At 42.0% G+C, this 23,635-nt stretch overlaps 1 protein-coding gene across 1 annotated transcript in view; it reads left to right on the top strand.

Moving 5' to 3' along the window:
• The first annotated feature begins 23,222 nt into the window (after positions 1-23,222).
• The window catches only part of KIAA1217 (KIAA1217 ortholog), a 445,617-nt gene continuing 445,204 nt past the window's right edge, over positions 23,223-23,635 (top strand). Inside the window, exon 1 of the mRNA XM_053572349.1 lies at positions 23,223-23,326. The gene's annotated coding sequence lies outside the window, so the exon portion shown is untranslated. The remainder of the gene's footprint in view (positions 23,327-23,635) is intronic.

The raw sequence follows: 23,635 nt of genomic DNA, 5'->3' as shown, positions 1-23,635 counted from the left end.
GCCAGAATATTTTAATGTCAACAAAGACATGTGAATGATTGTTGGTCTAATTATTTCTTCTATCCTCTTTGGAAGTTTCCATGAGTACAACATTTTAAATAAGGAGTATTTCCAGATGGATTTTTTTTTTCTTTTCTGTTGCTGTAAGAATCTCAAATCTTATCAAGGATGCAGTCTCAGTGAACTTGGAAGAGAGCTTTAGTTTCATATTTTCTGGCTAATGTTCCATAAATGTCATAATTTGGCTATTTAATGGGAAGTAAAGTTGTTTGGTTTTTTTTTCTTTTTTTTGTAATGTAATAGATATCCCAAATGTTAATGAAGGGGAAAAGAGGGAATGACTGAGAAATGCCATTTCAAGCTCAAAAACTTCAGAATTAGCAATGAAAATAGAACCTTCTTATCACCAGGAATGGGGAAGAGATAGTTATAGACATCAAAATAGACACAGTCTGGTCTTAGTGCCTATTTTTCCATTAGGGACTTAGTGGGGTCCACCACCCCAGGCCTGTTTCCTGCATTTGTCCAGTGGGGACTGGGATACCCATTTGCCTAAGTGACCCTGAGTTTTCCAGCGGGTGCAGAGAGATTGTAACTGTCCTGTGATGACATGACCTTAAGTTGTCTTCAACCCCACATTGTACAGTAAGGCTCTGGAGAGAGGCCTTCCTCTCATTTGGAGACTCACATGGGATCTCTACGGTATGCAAATTTAGCATCTATTCTCATCCTTAAACAAAAGCTGCTCTGCGGGAAATGCTTTAGCACTAGCTATGACTTAGGGTGGAAATGGGGAATCATAAAACCTTAAGAAATGTAGTTTTATTACTTTAAAAGATTTATAGTAACAAAGACCCAGTTACATTGTAGCCTAATGGCAATTTTTTCAAAGACTACTTTACACATCTTTTTTTGTTTGTTTGTTTTTTTAACTCAGGCTAGATCGCAGTGGCATCATCATAGCTCACTGTAGCCTCCAACTTCTAGGCTCACGCTGTCCTCCTGGCTCAGCTTCCAAGTAGCAAGGACTGATTTTTCTCTTTTCAGTAGAGATCAGGGATCTTGTTCAGTTGCCCAGTCTGCTCTTGAACTCCTGGCTGTAAGCAGTCCTCCCACCTCAGCCTCCCAAACTGCTGGGATTACAGGGGTGAGCCACCACCACACCTGGCCAACTTTCACACACCTTTAAGAATGGTGTGCTTATAATGTCTTTCTGTGCCTCTAAAGTTCCTGCTAAAGTGAGAATTCTTTAAAACGACTCTCTTACTTAATGAGCATTCTTCTACATGAGCATTCTTCTACATGAGCTTCTAATGAGCTTTTTATTATTTTACTAAGAATTTGTTTTGATGTTAAATTTTACCTACTTCCTCAAATTCTTAACTAGAAGTGACCAAATGCATGGTTTTTATTTTTGTGGTCCTCTTTCCTATTATCTCACAATTTTTCTTACACAATGCTTGGCAGACATTTGGGATGTTAATGTGAATTAATTAATGAATAAATGAATAGAAAAAGGCCATAAAATAATCCTCAGAGCCGTTAGTTGGCCTCACTTTATTCACGAGCAGAGACAGACTCCCTAGTTCTGACCATGAAATGCTATTTGCAAAAGCCATGTCCACGTACATTCCAGGATGTGAAGGAAATGCTGTGTGTCACGGCATTTATTCTGTCATGGCAGCCTTTTTGCTCAGGGAGACAGACCTTACCACTCTTTTCCCATTTTCATCTCTACTGGAGGAAGGATGCGTACTTCCTGCTAACAGGGGAATTTGAAAGAGTTATGTTGTGAGTCATTTTCTCTTTGTGTCAGATCAGAGCTGTATCAGGCTTCTAGAGCTTTCATGATGAGATGTAGATGGATCAAGGCACCTACCAGTTTCCAGCAAGCAAACTGTCCACTGCTGGTGAGGTAGCCCAAAGTAGCCCTTTCCCTGGGCTCGAAGTTGCTTTCCCATTCCTCACCTCTTGGCAGTCCTGTGACTATATTGCATAGGGTAAGTTCTCAGGAGAAAGTTGAAAATGATTCTTTCCCTGGAACAGAGGCTCATGACTTTGGGAAGTCAGAGATGCCTACAGACACATGGCTCTTCTCTGCCCAGGCTCAAGGAGTCATTTCCAAACCCAAGTTCTCCAAGTCTGTATATTTTAACAAGTCGTGACCACTCTGCCTTGGCCTTGCTCTCTGCCTCCTAAATCTGGGGGGACCCTGCTTATTTGCTGGGATTCAGCAGATATAGAAGCTTTCTTTTTCTTTTTTTCTTTCTTTTTTTTTCTTTTCTTTGAGGCAAAGTCTAACTCTGCTGCCATAGGTAGGGTGTTGTAGAGTCACAGCTCACAGCAACCTCAAATTCTTGGGTTCAAGTGATCCTTTTGCCTCAGCCTCCCTAGTACCTGGAACTGCAGGTGCCCACCACAACACCCAGACAGTTTTTCTATTTTTAGTAGAGATGGGGTCTCCCTCTTGCTTAGGCTAATCCCAAACTCCTGAGAGCTCACACAATCTACCCACCTCCCAGAGTGCTGGGATTATAGATGTGAGCCATTGCCCCACACCTGTAGAAGCTTTCTCTCTCTCTCTCTCTCTCTTTTTTTTTTCCGTTGAGACAGAATCTCACTATGTCACCCTTAGTAGAGTGCGATGGCATCACAGCTCACAGCAACCTCAAACTCTTGGGCTTGAGTAATCCTCTTATCTCACCCTCCCAAGTAGCTGGGACTACAGGCGTCCACCACAATGCCCAGCTATTTTTGTTGTTGTTGTTGTTGTCATTGTTTAGCAGGCCCAATCTGGGTTCAAACCCACCAGCCCTGGTGCATGTGGCCAGTGTCCTAACCACTGAGCTACAGGCGCTGAGCCTATAGACGCTTTCTTAAGCACATCTCCAGCTCTTCCCTTTCCTGTGCTCCCAATGACACAAATCACAGTGGGTTATAGTATCTGCTTTTGGGTCTTGCGCAAAGAGCATTTTTGAGGAAGAACTGTCTCTAATCCCCCCGATGTATCCCTGCTCCCCTCTCTGGCATATACTGGTTGCTGTGTAGAAGTCTGTCAATGAGTCAGAATCAGGTACTAACTTACAATCACAGAGCAACGTCCTAGCATTCTTAGCCCCAATATTAATGGCATCAAGTATTCTGGAAGAAATTTCTCAAAAGAACTTTAATTTCATTTGTAGGCAACCCTACAAGGTATAATATTATGGCTGAGAAAATGAAAAGAATAGCTGAAAGTCACTAAAACACTAGTAGCTTCTTTCTGGACTCACAGGTCAAGTCACTTTCTACACAACTCTTGCCTGATTATGTTGGACTTAGTACTAACTCAAAGCCTTTTCCAGAAAGAAGAAATTCTGGGGCGGTGCCTGTGGCTCAAGGAGTAGGGCGCTGGTCCCATATGCTGGAGGTGGTGGGTTCAAACCCAGCCCCAGCCAAAAACCACAAAAAAAAAAAAAAAAAAAAAAAAACAGAAAGAAGAAATTCTGTTCTCTGACTTAAAACCCTTAGTGTTTTTAGGTCCATTAAGATGAGATGACCACAGTGACTTCTTTTGTTCTATACCACAAAACATTTATTGGTTCCTATGAGTTTTAAAGGTGTTAAAGCTGATATCCAACAACTGACTGTTATAATCAGTCCTGGCTCCCAAATTGCTGTGCTATGTATCAGAATGAGGTTTTATGGAATCCGAGTGATTGACTAGAATCATTTCAGATATTTCCCTGAAGGTCTTAAAACTGTAACTTCCTGAACAACATGCCCGTGACCTGCGTTCTCATCATTTTACTTCATACAAGTGCTGTTTTTCTTACTGTGTCACTATTGTTGATGCTGTTTTGTTTTTAAGAGTTGGAGTATAAGAGGAAAAACTATCACCTGTTTTACTCATTAATGAGTCAGAGGAAAGGTTGCCACTGCTTCCAATTTCAAGGGTCAATGTCAAGATCCTTGGCAAGGAAACGTGTTTGTTTATCAAGAAAGTTAACACCTATGCCAAATTGTACAAAGGTAGAGGAATTTTTGTGACCATGTCACCTGTCTCCCCCCACCCCTACCTCCTCCCTGCCAAGTCCCATACTAACCCAGGTCCTGGTGGTCAGGGTAATTATTGTGACATTGAGATCAAATTTTGAACATCATAGGAGTATTTCTGTAGAAAATGAGGCAAAATATACCTCTGGGGATAAATATTAACAGTCTGCTGGACTTAAAGCCCTGCCTCTTTTCTTTAGCAAGTGCTTTGTCACTGCTGGGCAAGCAAAGATGGTCAATTCCCTCCTCCAAAAGCCACGGGCTCTTAAAAAGCAGAGTGAACATGGTATCATCATGAGACGGTCCACTTGGAAGTCCAGGTTCATGCAGGTGGTTAGTTCAAAAGGGCTGAACTTGCCTTCTGCCATCCCCTGAGAGATCACAAGAAGGTCAGACTGGGGCTTTGTGAGGCTCCCTGCATTCATGTCCCCTCATTAAAATGGAGGTGACTCCTGCTAATCAAAAGCAGCCCCTCCCAACTCTCAGCAACCTTACTCCCCCTTTCCTCCCCCTATAACCTTCTCTTCCCTTATCTTCTCTCCCCTGTCTGCTTCCTCCCTCCCATCATCATTAAACATGCCCCAGTCTCTTTTATCTTGGGCAAATTCTCCCTCCCTGAACCTCAAGGCCACCCCCAACTGCATGCCTTCTTCACTGCCAGCCAGAATTCTCCAAAGCTTCCCCCACGATCTCCCCCTCCTCACTTCCTTCTTACCCCTTAACCCTCTCCACTCCTGCCTCGACCCTAAGACCTCACCAAACTACCACCATCCCCAAGCTTCTGATGATCATAAAGCGAAACACAGCCTTGTCGTGAAACACAGCAATCTTGCTCCCAACAGAAACAAACCAATTTTAGACAAACCCATACACCAATGTTCCTAACTTTTGCTCTATTCGTAATCAACAAAACCTGAAAATAATCTGTGAATGAGTATACAAATTGTGCCCTATCCACCCAGTGGAATACTGACTCAGGCATTAACACAAATGATTCTTACATGTATTTTGCTAAGTGGAAGGAGCATGACCCCAAAATAGTATGGAATTCCATTTATGACATTATGGAAAAGACAGAGCCCTGGGGTTGTTAAACGAATCACTGCTTTACAGGAGTGAGGGAGGAAGAGGGAATTGCAAACAAATAGCCTGGGGAAAATTGAGTGGGTGAAGGGATCCGTTCATATCATGGCAGATAAGTGCAGACATGTGACTCTTTATATTTTGCAGAACCCGCAGAATTCTACAGCACAGGGTGAATTTTACCACATGTGTGTATTTTTCAAAAAATCAACCAGGGTATAGAGGCATCCCAAATGGAATATAAATTAAGAAATTTTTTTCAATGAGACTGATGACCTCCCTACGTCCATGGGGACTCACTGCTTACTGCTAACTGCATTCTACAAGCTGGCAGCCCCCACTTCATCCTGTCCCCTGGATAGCCCAGAAACCACACTCCCACCTTCCTCCTGCCTCCCTGGCTTTACTTTCTCAGACTCCTCTGCAAGCTCTTTCTCCCCAGCTCAGCCCTTCCATGTCGCTGTTCTGTGAGGCTCGGGGCACTCTCCTCCTAGCTCTGCAAGTTCTCCATAGACAGCCTCTTCCACTGCCATGGTCACAATGACCAAATAGTCCAGCAACTCTCAAGTTTACCACTCATGCTGGTCCCCTCCACCTGTGCTCCTGTCTCCCAGAGGTATATCCACTTTGGACTAAAATGTCCAAAATTAAACTTAGCATCTGTGTCTTCCCAGCACCTACCCCTATTTTGTCTTCTGGGCTCCTAACTCATTGAAGCTGTCCACCGTCCTCACTTGTTCATGTGAGAACTTGGATATCCACCGGGCATGGTGGCTCATGCCTATAATCCTAGCACTCTGGGAGGCTGAGGCTGGAGGATCCCTTAAGCACAGGAGTTGGAGACCAGCCTGAACAAGAACATCTCTACTAAAAATGGAAAATTAGCCAGGTGCTGTGGCAGGCACCTGTAGTCCCAGCTACTCAGGAGGCTGAGGCGAGAGGGTCACTAGAACCAGGTGTTTGAGGTTGCTGTGAGCACCAAGACACTCTACCCAGAGCGACAGAGTGAGACTCTCAAGAAAACCCTGGGATGTCCTCTTTAACCTCCTCTCTTCCCACCCCCCTTCTCTGTTCCCTGATGCTGGCCACTGACCTGATTCCCTCTTGTATTTATGTATATTCTCCCTTTCTGCCAACTTCACTGGAACCACCCTGGTCCTCATTGTCACCATCTCCTGTCTATACTCCTCTTCCTTCTATGTGGTCACCCTACAATCTTCTCCTCAAACCTTGTCCACTCTGCAGCTGGAATGATCTTTTTGAAACTTAATAAATCATTGCATTCCTCTGCTTCAAGCCTGCTGCGGTTTCCCATTGCTTTTATAAGAAAGCCCAAATTCCAGGCTCTGCAATGGTCTGGCCACTGGTGACCTCCCCACCTTTATTCCCCGCTGCTTCCCCACCTCCCTCTGCATCCAGCCACACCAGTCTTCTTCCTTCTACACTGGCAGCAGGCACCTCCCTGCCCCAGGCCCTTTGCATATGCTGTCTCCGTCAAGAGCATTTCACTAACTCATCCTTATTCACTCTTTAGGCCTCAGCTGAATTATCATTTCTGCCTGCCATGACCCCAGAGACCAGATATGCTTCCCTCCATACATGCTTTCCTAGTTTCTCTTTCTGAGCATTTATTTTTCCTATCAACTCCTCTTACCTAAAAGGCGAGAAAGAAATGGGACTGGCTTATTCAGTCCTATCTGTCTAGAACCAAGTGTGGTGCGTAATACCCTGCAGGTACTCAAGAAATATCTGCTGGATGGGAAAAAAAATAAGTTAATAAATTGAGTCATGCCCAGTATAATGCACTGTATACTGGCAATGGTGAGCCATTGAAGGCATCAGTGCATGGGAAGACAAGGGGGAAATATGTTAAATTTGGCCATCATGTGCAGGAGAGATGGGAGATTAGAAGGTAATAGGCCAGGCATGGAGCGAGATGGGCCTGGATTAGAATAATAACAAAAGGAACAGGGAGGGTGGACACGGTGGCTCACACCTATGATCCTAGCACTCTGGGAGGCTGAGGCAGGATCCCTTGAGCTTAGGAGTTCAAGCCAGCCTGACCAAAGTGAGACCCCCCCCCCCCATCTCTACTAAAAATAGAACAAATTAGCCAGGCGATGTGGTAGGCCCCTGTAGTCCCAGCTACTCAGGATGCTAAGGCCGAAGTATTGCCTGAACCCAGGAGTTTGAGGTTGCTGGGAGTTAGCCTGATACTGTGGCACTCAAGTGTGAGACTCTGCCAAAAAAAACAAAAAAAAAAGAAAGAAATAGGGAGGGAAAAAAATCTAGGGTTTGGTGATTAATGGTATTTAGAAGGCAGAAAGGAAAATGTAGATTCAGGAATTAGGGCCTGGTGATGTTTTAAATAATAAGAAATTACAAGAACTGGGTTTCAGAGGAAGCTAATGATTTCAGGTCAATGCATTGTCAAGGTGATGGTGAGATTTATGAAGAATTCCAAGCGGCCTAAGAAACAGAAGTCATGTTTCAAAGACAGTGTGCATACCTCTGCCAAATCAGGACCATCTGCAAGAGAAGCTTGCAAGTGAAATCCTTATTTGTGCAGGCAATTTTCTCTGCGGGTGGTCTCCTTTTCTTTGGGAAGATGGTGTGAAGGCCAGACCACTTGTCACATGCAGGGGTGGTCATGACACTACTGGGGAGGTACTTTCCCTTTTCCAGGGAAACAGCCTGGGCCTATAAGCTGCTGGTCTCTGGGTCCCGGGGTCATCATCACACCTCCCCTTCTGCTTGTGTGCCCTCAAGCCACCAGTGATCTTTGGCAGAGATGACCTAAAAGAAAAGCCATTTAACCCTCAGCCCCACCTTGCCTGTGAGTATTTGGGTTGTAAGTTTTATGAACTTTGGTTTTCTGAGGTAGGGAGGAAGAGAAGTGAGGTACAGAGCATTCTGTAGAAACAGAGAAGGGCCCTGGCAGGTGTGAGGAAGTGGGGTGAGAGTCTAGAGATCGCTGTGTAAGGGATGAGATTCTCACCTCACCATGAAGGAAATTTGGCTGTTTTACCTACAAAACAAGAGGAAAAGTAAAGAGTGGTTTGGGCGGCGCCTGTGGCTCAAAGGAGTAGGGCGCCGGCCCCATATACTGGGGGTGGTGGGTTCAAACCCAGCCCCAGCCAAAAACTGCAAAAAAAAAAAAAAAAAAAGTAAAGAGTGGTTTTAGACTACCAAGAGAAAAAAGGACATTTGAAATTTGAAACTGAAGCTTGCAAAAACCCAAATGGTCCACATAAAACCAGGACCATTTGGTGCTAAAAGCTCACTAAGGCTCTATACCAGTGATTTTCAACTAGTGGGCCCTCAGAGGATCTTAGGTGTGTCGCTGGAGTTTTTAAAGATCATTCATTAAATTATTTTCGAGGCTGGGTGCAGCGGCTCACACCTGTAATCCTAGCACTTTAGGAGGCTGAGGTGATTGGATTGCTTAAGTTCAGGAGTTCAAGAACAGCCTGAGCAAAAGCAAGACCCCATCTCTACTAAAAAAATAGGAAAACTGCCAGGGGCTGTAGCGGGTACCTCCCAGCTACTTGGGAGGCTAAGGTATAAGGTTCTCCTGAGCCTAAGAATTTGAGGTTCTGTGAGCTCTTACGATGCCGTGGCACTCTACCCAGGGTGACAGAGTGAGACTCTGTCATAAATAAGTAAATAAATAATTTTTGAAAGAAGTTCAAAGCCCAGTAAGTATACTCTTTTTTTACTTTTTTTTTTTTGATCAACATAAGTGTGCCAGTGGGCGGCGCCTGTGGCTCAGTGGATAGGGCATCGGCCCCATATACGGAGGGTGGCAGGTTCGAACACAGCCCTGGCTAAATTGCAACAAAAAAAAATAGCCAGGCATTGTGGTGGGCGCCTGTGGTCCCAGCTACTCGGGAGGCTGAGGCAAGAGAATCGCCTAAGCCCAGGAGTTGGAGGTTGCTATGAGCTGGGTGACGCCACAGCCCTCTACTGAGGATGATGAAGTGAGACTCTGTCTCTACAAAAAGAAAACTTAAGTATGCTAGGAAGTTTAACTATACATAGATTCAAATGTGCCATGAGATAGAAAGGATTGAAAAACACTGCTGTAGATGGATTGCTCTGATCTGTGAGTGGAGAAGAGTCTGATCAGAGACCAGAGGTCAAAAGTTAAAGCCCCCAAAGCACTCTGCAGAAAACCATGTATTCCAGCCACTTTCCGGCATCTCAGAGACCAGGACAATTTCTCTGAGCTCTGCAGGAGACAGAGAGAGAGAGTGGGTTTGAAGTGGGCTCCCTAGGGTGACAATCTTTGTCACCAGACTCTTTGACTGTCTCATAGACAGCTGTCTGTAATTCTCACCTCTGTGTGGGTGCCGAGAGGGTACAGGAGAAGAGGGGGGGACAAAGAGAGAATGCCTCAGCCAGAGAGCTGGAATTAGCCACTGTCCGTCTCAGAAGGGATCCAAGAGCAGCCTGGGCCCCACTTGCGTCCTCTGACTTCAACTACAGTAGAGAAAACAACAGTAAGAAGAGCTCCCTCTCCAGTCCTGCCCTGAATCCTAGCCTTGTTTGGGCAAAAGCACTTCCCAGCTCATGGGAGGAAAAAGGGAAGGCCCTTTTTACATCCACTGCACAGGTGGAGAGTTTCTTACTTCTACTACTAGGGAAATTACTCCACTTTAAAAGCTGCCTTAAAAGGGAGACTTGATTTGATTCCCTTCTGCTCAATTTGCCTGCCAGTAATAACCTACCTGGTAAGAGGGTAGCTGCAACTGCAAAATTAGGGCCTCCCTTTTTTTGTAATTTGTGCTCTCCCTCCTCGCCCTCTACTGTCTTCACCAGAGCAATCAACCTGCAAGGTCTTTGTGTCTTATTTCATTGGTCTTCAAACCTTCTAGGGTTTTTCTTTTCTTTTCTTTCTTTCTTTTTTTTTTTTTTCATCCCACCAGGGAGCAGAGATCTGAGGCTGCTATTAGGACAGTTATGTTGGTAACAAGCTCAAAGTTGTTGCTCTACTTGGCTGATAACTTCTAAGCACAGCAGGTTGTACATGTTCTTGACTAGGAATAAAAAGGTTTCCTGCAGGCAGCAGCTTTTTGGGTGCTTGTCTAGCTGTTCCCAGAGAGGACGCTCTGGGATTCTTAGCCCTGAGTGCGGGAGATAGCGGTGGCGCACTTGTAATAATGTACATTCGAATATATTCAGCTCTCAATGTTTGTCTCCACTAAAAGTTAAAAAAAAGTTCAATACTTTGGCTGTAAAAATTGTCACAGAAGAATGACAACATAACTAAACATCACCCAATTGTTCTATCTCAAATCTATGGACTGATCCTCAATGTTCACTCCCAGTAGGACGCTTTTTCACTCAGTATCTTATGTAAAGCCAGCACTTCATCCATAAAGCGAATACTGCTTTTAGCAAAGCTGTCACTTAGTTTGTGTCCTGGCCCAGTTTTAGCGAATTGCCTTAGAGGCAAGAAATATTAACTTTTCCCTTTCTGAATAATTTTGCAAGGGTATTAGTCCTCATGCTACAGAATATATTTATCCTATTGGACAATTTTTATTACTTAGATGTCAATTATCTTAGATATTTTTCTTCTCTGTTTTCTTCCTCTTCATGTCAATTATAGAGAAATTTGGGGTTTTTTAAAAATATTTTTCTCATAAATTAGGCTAGAAAAAGAAAAATAAATTTAGCTATATAACCCCATGAGCAAATGTTCTAAGAAAACACACAAAATGTATCCAAGGAAGCTAGGACAATGTTTTACATCAGGAATTATGTAAACACTTTGTTGAAAATTTTAGCTCTACCAACAAACATTTTTAAGGCTTTTTATTGTGATTCTTCCACCACCACCCCCCAAAAAAATTGTATATATAAATGTGTATTTTCTACATGTTAGTATTGCTCCAAAGACCTAAAAAAACAAACTGAAATTTGTCCAGTTAAATCACAATAACAATCAAGGTCAAAATATAAGCACAGCTTGGTGAAAATAGCACTCCTGTGTTAATAGCATATATTATTGCAGAAACCCAGCTGATGGGGCATCTGAGAAGAGTGTGGCAGTAGGCGCACAATATTGGCACAAGTTGCTTTTTTTTTCCACAAATGGTTATTAGTGGGGTTTTAGAATGCTTCTAAATTATTCATAAAATGACCTAACAAATTTAAATACTGTATGAAAATTTTTGAAAGCTAGTTTTTAAGTATTTTGATCTTCTTCCTGTGCACACTTATAAGCCACCCAGGACATCAATTCTTACGGAGATATGTCAGGACTCGTGGATGATTAAATCAAGGATTGTAATGTGATTTTTATTTATGTTTGCAGTTTTCATTTATTCTTTATTTGCTTGCACATTATTGTTGCTACAGCTGGGAAGTTGATGATGAGTTAAACTGAAGGCTATACTCATCAGTGTATTCTGAAGAAATTCACTGATTTAAAAATACTGATGCAATTATCTGATTGAACTATATGAAATTGCCATCATTAGATCATTTTGCCTACAGAAACGATAATTTTTATAATGTTTAGCCTGGTATTTTCATAAAATCAAGCCTATTATGCTTTTTCTTGTGTTTTGGTTCTTTTTTGCTTTTTTCCTTTGTACTTTTAAATTTTGTAACAGTGGCTTATTTATCTTGGATGCTGGAGTCTTGGTGTAAAATGTGATAAATCTAAGGAGTGGGAAATCAGAAGTGACAATGGATATGGGATTTTTATGGAGGGGGTTATAAAAATGGTCTGGAATTACATAGCGATGATAGTTGCACAATTCTATTAATATACTGAAAACACTGGTACATTTTTAAAGGGTCAGCTTTATGGTGTGTGATTTATATCTCAATAAAAAATTATCCAAAGTTATGCAGCTTGGGAAGGAAGAAATGAAAATATCTTTGTTTATAGACAACATGATTATCTATGCAATAAATCTGAAAGAACCAACAAAAACATCCTGGAACTCAAAAGCAATTATAGCAAGATTATAAGATATAAAGTTAATATACAAAAGTCAGTTGCTGTCTTATATACCAGCAATAAACAACTGACATCTGGAATTGGAGACATAATACCATTGGCCAACAAATTTGAATATTTTGGAATAAATCTAACAAAGCATATGTAAGATCTATGTGAGGAAAACTATAACACTGATTAAAAAAATAATCAACTAAATAAATGGAGAGAGATTTCGTGTTTATGGATGGGAAGATTCAATATTGTCAAGGTGTCTTTTCCTCCCAAATTGATCTATAGATTCAATGCAATCCTCATCAAAGTCTCAGAAAGTTACTTTGTGAGTATCAATTAACTGATTTTAAAATTTACATGCATAGACTAAAGACCCAGAGAATAACAAAGTCAAAGGACAATAACTGACTTCAAGACATACTATAAAGGGACAATAATCAAAACAATATGGTTTTGGTGAAAGTACAGACAACTAGGTTAGCCAAAAGAATAAAGACCGTCCTGAAATAGACTGACACAAATACGAGGGCTGCCTGGAAAGTGTCCAGCCATGTATGCCACTATTTTTCATATTACATGGCTGGATACTTCCTGGACAGCCCTCCTATAGTCAACGATCTTCGATAAAAGAGCAAAGACAATACAATGGGAAAAAATAGTCCTTTCAAAAAGTAGTGCTGGCTGCTGGTGGGTTTGCAAACTAATACCACCACTATGGAAAGAAGTATGGAACAATCCTCAAAGAACTAAAAGAACACCTTCCATTTGATCCTGCAATCCCATTACTAGGTATCTATTCAGAAGAAAAAAAAATCATTTCACCACAAGGACATTTACACTAGAATGTTTATTGCAGCTCAATTCACAATTGCCAACACATGGAAGCAACCTAAATGCCCATCAACCCAAGAATGGATTAACAAACTGTGGTATATGTGTACATGGAGACTTTACATCTTTTGTGTTTACCTGGGGTTGAAACACATTCTTCCTAGTAAAGTATCTCAAGAAAAGGGAAAAAATCCAATGTACTCAATACTAATATGAAACCAATATATAAACAACTATCTGCCCACACAAAAAATAAAATACAAATATAATCTAGCAAGGGGAAGGGGAAAGGAGAGAGTGAGGAGGGGAGAGGAGGAAGGGAAATTGGCAGGATCTCACCTAAAGTGCACAATGTGAGGGTGTTCAGCACGCCCCCTGGGGGAAGGGCCCAACTACAACTTGAACTTTACCTTAGACTTGAAAACAATGTAACCTAAACATATTTGTACCTTCGTTAATCTGAAATTAAAAAAAAAAAATACTGCTGGAACAACTAAACAACACATGAAGGGAAAAAAAATCTATACATAGATCCTACATCCTTCACAAGAATTTACTTAAAATGGATCATAGACCTAAGTGTAAAAATGCAAAACTATAAAGTTCCTAAAAGATAACAGAGAAGAAAACCTAAAGACTTCAGCTATAGTGATGATTTATTAAATAGAACATGAAAGTTACAATCCAAGAAAGAAATTGATAAACTGGACTTGATTACAATTGTCTGCTGTGTGAAAGACAAGCCACAGACTGGGAAAAAAATATTTGCCAAAGACACATTGAATAAAAGACTATTATAGGAAATTTTCAAAGAACTTTTAAATTCAATAATAAGAAAATAACCCAATTAAAAAAATGGTCCAAAGCCTTTAACAGCATGTGAAAAGATCCCCCGTGTCACGTCATCAGAGAAATGCAAATTAAAACAAAAATGAGACACTACTACATACTCAGTAGAATGGCTAAAATCCAGAACCCTGCCAGCACCAAATGCTGACAAGGATGTGGAGCAACAGGAACTCTCATTCACTGCTAGTAGGAACACAAAATGATAGAGACACTTGGGAAGACAGTTTGCAAATTATCTAACTTTGGTTGACTATGCTGTGTCAATGAAAGTTCATTGATTCCTTGATGGTAACAAATGTTCCACTGTGACGCAGATGTTGATGGTGGGGGAGGTTGTATGCATGTAGGGAATGGAGATAAGTAGGAATGCTCTGTACTTTCTGCTCAATTTTGCTGTAACCTAAAACTACTTTAAAAGATAAAATCTATTTAAAAATATTTATCCACACTTAGAAAATGGCAATGGTTGGTTTTTAAAAATTGATAAACAATATTTTGTTAAGGTTGCTGTGTACACATATCTGGCTTTACCCACTGCACAATCTTGCCTTGAATGATCCAGGTAGTTTCCCTCAAACACATTTTTATCTGTTGAAATTCTCGGAGTAATTATCTAGTTGGAATTTGGAGAAGATACCAATGAAAATGACTAAACTTCCCACTATAAGAGGATAACTCTGCATATTTTATTTGAGAGTTATGTAAACATAGAGCTGCATGGTCAAATACAAGAACACACCTATGAAGGCTGAGGATTGAGTCCAGGTAGAACTTCTAGAAGTTCATAAAGGTAAAAAGAAGCAGGGAGAAAGAAAAGGGAAAAAAAAAAAAAAAACAAGACAGAGTTCCAAAAAATCAACTCAGCAAACACCTGGATGGTGCCAGGCATCAAGCTCCAGAGAGTATTTGTCTAGTATGTATAGCAGTGGAAATCTAAATACTTAGCTGTAGGAGCCCAATGGAGAGGACTCAAGACAGAGAAGGGCAGGTGGATCCAGGGATTCACTAAGAGAGGTTCATGTACCTAAGGTGGTAGCTTTTTAATGCCACCTCTTTCAGCCATCCCATAGGTGAGGTTGGAACCCCCAACAGAAGTAAGCTGGACAAGGCCTAGATAAGCTTCAGGTTCCTTCTGCTCAGAAGACCAGAAGTATCTGTTCTCATCTAGAACAGGGGCCATAGTCCAGCCCATCTTCTTTAAGCAGAGTGGGTCCCCTGCAGGGCTGCATTGCCTCTGTGCAGAATATTCTGACTTGTTTCTCAACAAATCTTTACCTACTATGTCCCAGGCACTCTTCTAGTATGTCATGGTGAGGAAACAAATGAGAAGACCAGGCACCTGCCTTCATGGGGCCTTCATGCGTGCATACCTCCTGGATTGTACCCATCAGGTATCCAGGAGGTATACACGCATGCATAATCTTCCCCCAAACACAGCTATACGATATGGAAAGAAGCCTTAGATCCAGCAAGGAAGGCCTTCCCAGCAATGGGGTGAGGGTATGAGGCAGTGAGGGATGAGAAAGAGTAATTAGGAAGTTGGAGACCCATTCTAGATAAAGGGAACACCATGAAGGGATGAGACTTTGTGCAGCAGTTTTAATAACACCCTGCCACCCAGCAGGTGGTGGCAGTTAATGCAAAATACTCTGTGTAACCACATGCAGTACACAGGTGGCAGGGGCATTTAGTTACATACTATGGCATTGTGCCTCCTTGATTATATAACCCTGATGCTTGAGTGGACACAGTAGCATCTGGGGAAAAAAAGATTGCGTTTTCCAGCCTCCTTTGCAATTACATATGGCCATGCACCTACAGACTGAACAAAGTTGTCAGGTGTACAGGACATCACACACACACAAAAAAAATGTCTTTGGAAAAAAGGGTCATAACATCTTCCACCTTTTTCCTTCCTCTTGCCAAGAATGCAGAGTCGATGGCTGGCACTCCAGCTGCCTTTTTGGACCATAAGATGACAAGGAGACTGGAGGCTAGATCTCATTTACTAGGTTATAAAGATAAAGGGGACTTGGTCCCTGATTATGTAGATAGCCATGCAAATCCTAACTGCCTGTGAGCTGACTTTTTGACACGTTAGTGTAAAACTCTTGTGTGCTCATGCTTCCATGACAAGAGTAGGGAATCTCAGTTACCTACAGATGAATGATAGGCCAGGAAGCAGGATGTTAGTGAGTATTCCAGCTTATCCCACCTTACTGACATCAAGTATTCTGTGTTAGATGTGTGGCAGAATACATCTCAACCAGCCCTTATCAGTGTACATATTTTTTCATGCCTAAATGAAAAGGAGAGGAGCAAATCCCTTTGCAATGTTTCCATCACATATGTTATCACCAGTTCTTGAATAGTGTATCTTGAAAGGGAATGCCTTGCCACATCAAATCTCCTAACAATAGTTAACAATATTATCAGAATCTTTTTCCTTTTAAAAGGCCCTTGAACTCACACAAGGGTTGAAGAATGTTGGTTAGTGTTAGCCAGGGGAAGAACAGTGCCAGCAACGTGCCATCCGGGTTATTGTCTACAAGTTACTTCCAGTTATAGTTGTGAAACTATAAACTGAAGGAGAAAAAATTAGTGAAAAATTAATGGTTTGAACACATTACTCTGTGACATGGTAGGTTGTGGGTTGCCCAGGCAAAGGCAGGTCTGGGGGTTCATCTGGAAGAGGGTCCATGGCCACCCAGCAAGCATCAGGTATCAAGGCAGGAAAAAAGCAGCCAAGAAGGTTCCAGAAGCCTGCACGTGTTAGATTTGACCTTTCATCCAAAGGCAGGCTATTTTATTTTGTCTACTGGTTGTGAGCCTAGGGGGGTTGTTTATATGTAACAGAAGGAATTCACACATCTTCAGAAAAAAAAAAACTAACTTCCATTGAGGCAGAGACAAAAATGTGAAGATTACCTCATAGCCAAAAAATATTTTGGTGGCAAAAATAGAAGAGGATGCCTGCTGATCATGTTATTAACTACAATTCAATGACTGGGAGGTTCTTAAGATTGAAAAGACATACTAGGTTGGATAGTAAATAAGAGTGGGAAGGAGGCAAAAAAAAAAAAAGAAATGTAGTACTTGCAGTTTTAAAAGATGTTCACAAAATATATCACAGAATTTGCTGCCCAGAAAGTCTACCTTAAATCCTTTGTGAGATAGCTGAACACATATTAAAAGAAAATAAGCCTTTAAGCCAACTAGAGATTAGAAAAATGAGGAGCAGAAATCATGTTTTACTTACTCAATGCCTTTTCCATGGAATGATAAAATTAATGAATGAAAAGAATGCGATCGATGCAATCTATCTGAACTTTCAAGAAGCTATTATTGTCCTGCCACCGAATTGCACTTGATAAGGTGATTCAGACTTGCCGAGATCTAAGTATGTCCCCCAGATTAGAAAGGAGACGGGAATCTAAGCAACCTCTAATGATGAATGATGGGGGAGTCTTAGAGGGAAGAACGTGCTCTCAAAACTGGCCGTAGTTTGAATTTCACTTTGTCATGTCTTTCGCCAGTAATCAGAGAGGTGGGATCAACACCCTGAGTAACAACAAAGCAAAAAATGCCACAGTGAAAAAATCAAAATCAAAGAAAAATTTTTTAAAAATGCCACAGCAGGTGCTGCAATTCTTTAACGTCACAGACAGAAAGACACTATCTTACCTGTCTTTACGATTGCCTTTTTTTAAAAAAACTGTGCTGTCTCGTGTTATATAGTTAAGTGAGTTTATTAACTTTTCTGTTGAATTGTGGAATCTTTGTTAAATCAGCCTACTTACGTTTGCTAAATAGATTACTGAGCAATATTTACATCAAGCCATAGCTTTATATTCTTGCATATAAAGAATACCTACCTTCTGTCAATAATTCTCCACGTGGATGAACTATGCTGGAGAGAACCGGTGGAAAAACGAACAGATGGAAACTGGAAGGTGGAGGAGAGTGTAAGTTAATGGAGATCTGAAATCAACCGAAATCCAGATGGGCATTCAGGGAAGAATGAAGAATGCTAAAAAAGAGGGGTGGGGAGGGGGAAGGCTGGAGAGGGAAGGGGGAAATGGTGCAAGAAAAAATTAATCCAGGGATAAATACAAAAAGAACCAGGAATAAAAAATAAATATTGGAGGGATATAAAAGATACAGGAAGGACTGAGTAAGCTGTCAGAGAGATCTAGGACAGGAATAAAGAATGTGGTGTGAGATCAATTCGAAATTGGTAAAGCCGGGTGTGGTGGCTCGCACCTATAATCCTCTGGAGGCTGAGGTGGGTGGATTGCCTGTGTTCAGGAGTTCGAGACCAGCCTGAGCAAGAGCGAGACCACATTTCTAAAAAAATAAATAAATAAATAACTGGGCGTTGTGGCAGGCACCTGTAGTCCCACCTACTTGGGAGACTGATGCGAGAGAATCACTTAAGCCCAAGAATTTGAGGTTGCTGTGAGCTGTGACACCACAGCACTCGACCCAGGGCAATAAAGTGAGACTCTGTCTCAAAAAAAAAAAAAAAAAAAGAAAGAAAGAAATTGGTAAAAAGTGAAATAAAATTTCCATTTGATTTTTAATGAGGGTTCATGGTATGATTGTTTTTTTTTTTAACTCACAAATTTTTACACACCTATAAATTTTAACTGGTTCTAATATAACTATGCATGAGAACTGGATCCTGTAACAGTCTTAATTACTTGAGTTTCTATAAGAATATGGTTCTTAATTCACCTTTTCATGTTGATAAATTAGTTAATTTCTTTCTTCATCTAAAGACAAACTAGTTGTATATTTGTATGAATCATAGGAAAGTAAAAGCATCAACACAGATGTTCAGAGTTCCCTATGATCCGTATGAGAAAACTATTAAAAGTAATATATTCTGTGAGTCCATGCAGTGCCCTTGTGGATTTAAAAAAAAAAAAAAAAAATAGTAAAAAATGCAAGTTCATTTTTTTCAAAGGACCTAGTGTGCTGTTATTAATGATTGTTACAATCAAGCAATATTAAGGTCTGTGGCATCCCTTGAATGGTGAAACGAAATTTTGCAATTATGTAGCTGGAGAAGAAAACTACATGTAGATTGAGACATAATTTATGCAAAGCCCTGACCAATCATTTCTTCCCTGTCTTCCTGTGATTCCGATTCCTTCTATGGACCATCCCCCCAGCCAAAAAAAAATCTAAAAATGTTTTTATCTTAATTTCTCCACCTAAAGTAAATGGATTATAAACCTTTGTTGAGAAGAGCAACAAGAAATAATTCATTTATTAATGTGAAATGTTGCCAAAAGGCAAAAGGGCGCAGATTTTAAGTGCCCATCATCCCCGTAATATTTCCGCATTATAAGTTTTAAGTTATATGGAGATAAATACGTAGGTTAGAGCAATGCAGGTTTTAGTTTTCTCAAAGTGCCCATTAAAAATGCGGTAATTTGATAGCTAACCACCAAATCTATTTTTGAATTCCTTTTTCAGACACGGCATACTTTTAGTGATTTTTCTTTCTACATTCTTATAACTTAAATATTCAGATTTTAGCATCAGTGGGCATTATATTAATATTTTCAGGGACATGTTAATGTATGCCAAGGATATCATGTTATGTAGTTTGTTTATACCGGTAGTTATATTTGATGTTAGCTATTTGGTACAAAATACAATTCTTACCCGTTATGGGAGCATAAACTTTATTGCTGTCTCATTACCAGGCAGAATCAAATATGAGCAAAAGAATAATATCCTGTATTAATCTTCTAAAGATTGGCTGTGAGTAACCCAATTGATTGTGTTATAGTTTAATTAATGGAATAAAAAGGGAATAAATAGCGTCAGTGCTACTAAATAAATGTAATTCTTTCACAGCAAGATACATACAGTGAAAAATGGTTAAAGAATTCTGATGGAATAGCTTTTCATCTAGTTGAAGAATGCAATCTTCTCTCTGCTGTGCCTATAAAAAAAAAAGATTTCTATGTCCTCAGGCTATATTTTGTAGTGTCATTTTAGGTATTCATTCTCAGGGGGAAAAAATCCTCACTTCTTCAGCTTGAAGGAATTAGATCTCATTGAACTAGAAAAGGAGTATCTAAAATAGCTTGAATTGTTTTTTGGTTTATGAAAGGTAAAAAGTCCTCACTGCGGATGAGTGAAGCCACATAAGTGTTAAGGACTCTGCCTGACCTTTTTCTCCTCTGCACAATCACTTGTCCTTGGCAATCACTTGTCTTTGGCTAGAGAAATCAGAGGGGTGTTCATAGAGGAAAAAATTTTAGATGGAGGGGTTTATATTCTTAGGCATCTTGGAAGGAAGCCAAATGTCACGACCTATGTAGAGGTATCGTGAATGGAAAGGTATGTTTAGAGGTAAAACAAATTGTGATCAGCTTTACTTTTTTCCACAATAGTGCCATTACCTCTAAGTCTTTCTCACATTACGTGTCTACAGCTGGTGGGTTCAGATGGCCAGCAACAGACAGATGTTTGACTTCTTGGTAAACCAGACAGCTTGATTTTATTCCATAGATTCAAATTTATAGTCGGTTGAATAATGTCCCCCACATTTATGTCCACCCAGAACTTCAGAATATGACCTTATTTGGAAATTGGTCTTTGCAGATGTAACTAGGTTGAGATGAGGTCGCACTGAATTAGGGGAGGCCCTCAGTCTAATGATTGGGGTTTTTATAAGAGGAGAGGGCTCTCCAGACACACAGGAGGATGCCAGGTGAAGGCGGGAGGGGCAGCAATTGGAGTGGGAGATGGCAAGGCTGGCTGGCAGCCACCGGAAGGTAGCATAGAACAGATTCTCTAGAAGGCACCAGCCCTGCCACACTTTGATTTTAAGTTCTCAGAACTGTGGAAGAATAAAGTTCTGTTGTTTTAAGCCACGCAGTATACTAGTGTGTTACAGCAGCCAGGGGCAACCACTATACCTGCTACTTGGGCATCCATCTGACTCTGTAGACAGACAAATGCCTCCAGGTTCACCAGTGGGAAACCAACAGTGTATCTGTAAGAAGAAAAAAGTACAAGGCCAGGCACGGTGGCTCACGCCTGTAATCCTAATACTCTGGGAGACCGAGGCGGATGGATCAATTCCGCTCAGGAGTTTGAGATCAGTCTGAGCAAGAGCGAGGCGCCATCTCTATTAAAAACAGAAAAACTAGGCCGGGGTTGTGGCTGGCACCTGTAGTCCCAGCTACTTGGGAGGCTAAGGCAAAAGGATCACTTGAACCCAAGAGTTTGAGGTTGCTGCGAGTTGTGATGCCATGGCACTCTACCCAGGGTGACAGAGTGAGACTCTGTCTCAAACAAACAAAAAAATAAAACAAAAAGAAAAAGTATGACTAATATGCCCAAGTCATCTTAGTAAGCTTAAGCAATGGGTCAGGCTCTCTCCTTACAGAGGATCACATCCAGAGCCCGGAATCTCAAAGGGGATGGCAAATGCTCCCAGTTGCACAAAATCTGATGACAGAACAGTAGAAAAGATTTCTACAAACTCCAGAGCGTCCCTGCAGGAGTGTCCTTAATTGGGGAGGAGCATTATAGAAGATGACTGCATCTGTTCTCTTTTAAACAGGGAGGGAATTTTGTTCACAAAATCACTGGGAAGAGTAGGGAAGATCAGGATCTAGATTCCAAAAGTGGCCCCAAAGCACCAGCCCCAAGCCAAGCAGGCCTGGGGTTGGGGTATGACACCCTCGGTGGTAACTGGGAAGCTGTCCCCATTGTTAAGTCCTGGTTCTTACCACATGACACATCATGCCAGCACATGGAAGTCGCAGCCATCCCTGCTGCTGTGGGAGCGCATCCCCCCGTCTCCCTTGGGGGTGGAGGAAGCTGATGCCAAAACTGTCGGCAGGACCAGCTACGCCGTTTGAGTAGCCCCATGCAAAATGGCAATGTAGAACTGTGTTCAGAATGACTAAGGCTCAAGGCAGTGACATCTGAGCATTGATCCAAGCATGGGCCCTTCTAAGCTTGGGGCCCTGTGTGACTGCTCTGGACCTCGCCCACGAAGCTGCCCCAACCGTTGGCCTCATTGCCATGGTGGCCTGCTCGCCTGCACCTGCAAAGTCACGATGGATGGATCCTGTGCTGTCACTCGTCCTCACTCAAGCCAGAACCAGATGCAAGTCCGTGGCAGTCTGGAAGACTGGAAAGCAGGGCCCTGGCTGCAAGGGAGTCTGGGGAATGTTGGTTTTAGCTGTCCAGGCTCACCTATGAAGGAACTACTCCAGAAGGCGCCACAAGAGATGCTGAGTGGGTAGTCACACTTCAGCAGAAAAGATAGCTTTTTGCAGAGCATAGGGTTCCCTTTTCACTTGGAGACCTTGGCCTGTGAATTTTTCTGCACTTGGCACAGAGCACACAGCCGACAGAATTGCGCGAATTCCCCCTCTGCAAAAGGAGCGTGCTGGGTGCTGACCCAGGAAGACGAGGCCCCTGCCCTCTGGATTTCCCTCAACTGGACAGATATGAAAAATTAATAAGTGAACATTCTTGTTCTTCCCTCCCTCCTCTTCACACTGCTGGCAGCAGAGCTGGAGAAATAAGTTTGAAAAACACAAATCAAATCACGCCCCTGCTTACAGCCTTTCGGTCGTTCTGCCTTGTTTTTGGAAAAAGTCCAGACCTCCTCATCACTCCTGACAAGACCACACACCATCTGGGCCCTGCCTACCTCTGACCCTTCCCCACTTGCCCATATGTCACCCCAGTGTCCTCTGTGCTTTTGGGGACATGCCAAGTTCCTTCCTACCTCTGAACTTGAGTATTTTCCTAGCTCAGTGCATAGCTGGCTCCTTCTCAGCTGCCAGCATTTGCCTAAAATGCCACTGTCTTAGGAAGGTTCTGACCACCCAACCCAAGGTAGAGTCTGCACGTCAGCCTCTTTGCTTATTTCTCTCCACTTATCACAATCAGAAGTTATCCTGTGTGTATGTTTCCGTGTTTCTCTTTCCTGTCCATGAGGCCAGAGGCCTTGCCTACCTGGTCTAGTCCCTTCCCCCAGGCTCAGCACAGGATTTGAGAGCTCAAGCGATGTGTGTCCATGAACTGGCTTACTGACGGCCTGGTGAAATGAAGAAAAAAAATAGCTACATTCATAAAACCTAGAGAGTCAGTGTTTGTTAAGTAAAAGGAATTTAACTTAAAAACTGGACATTATTTGAAGAAGTTGTGGGGTTTAGGGAAATTAAAGCCGAGAGTTTAAGGCAACTGGCAGTCATCAATTCACCAAGGTCAGCTATTCCAGAAAAAATGCAGGCTGGCTTTGGGGTGAAAAGGCCAGGCCAACAACTGTCCAGTAGTACAGATGATCTCATCCTGTTTACGCGTTGTTTTGAGGCCAGTCTCTTCCTGTTCCTGTGCACGCTCACAGCAAGATCACTTACTGAGAATAGGGACCCTGACTTTCTGCAGTGTCCCCAGTGCCTCAGTAGCACCAGAATGTCCTTCTTAACTAAGTTCTCCAAGGATGGGAGGTGCTGAGTGCTTCTGGTTTCCTTTCAGCCTGACTTGCACAATTCTTGCATGGACCACCAGGTAGGGCGGCCAGCTGTGCAGATTCCTTGGGGTTGAGAAGGACGCAGGGCCTTCAGTTTTGAAACTGGAATAGGCCAAGGGGGCAAATCGGGGTGACTTAGTCATCCTTCTAGTGGGGCACCAGAAAGAAGGTGTTCACCATTCTTATTTTTGTTCAGGGCCTTAATCCTACCGGGTTGTTTCAGCCATTTTCATACTCCGTATACTCACTTGTAACCATTCTCTGCTATGTTTTCCTTCAGTTATGGGTTTATTGTGCTTGTCAGTCCTCTCTGTCGACCCTGCTTCTCTCGCCTCTGTGTTCTGACT

Source organism: Nycticebus coucang, chromosome 20 (assembly GCF_027406575.1).
Source record: "Nycticebus coucang isolate mNycCou1 chromosome 20, mNycCou1.pri, whole genome shotgun sequence".
Taxonomy (NCBI): domain Eukaryota; kingdom Metazoa; phylum Chordata; class Mammalia; order Primates; family Lorisidae; genus Nycticebus; species Nycticebus coucang.
Note: the sequence above shows the minus strand (reverse complement) of the source record. Positions and strands in the feature narration are given on the sequence as shown.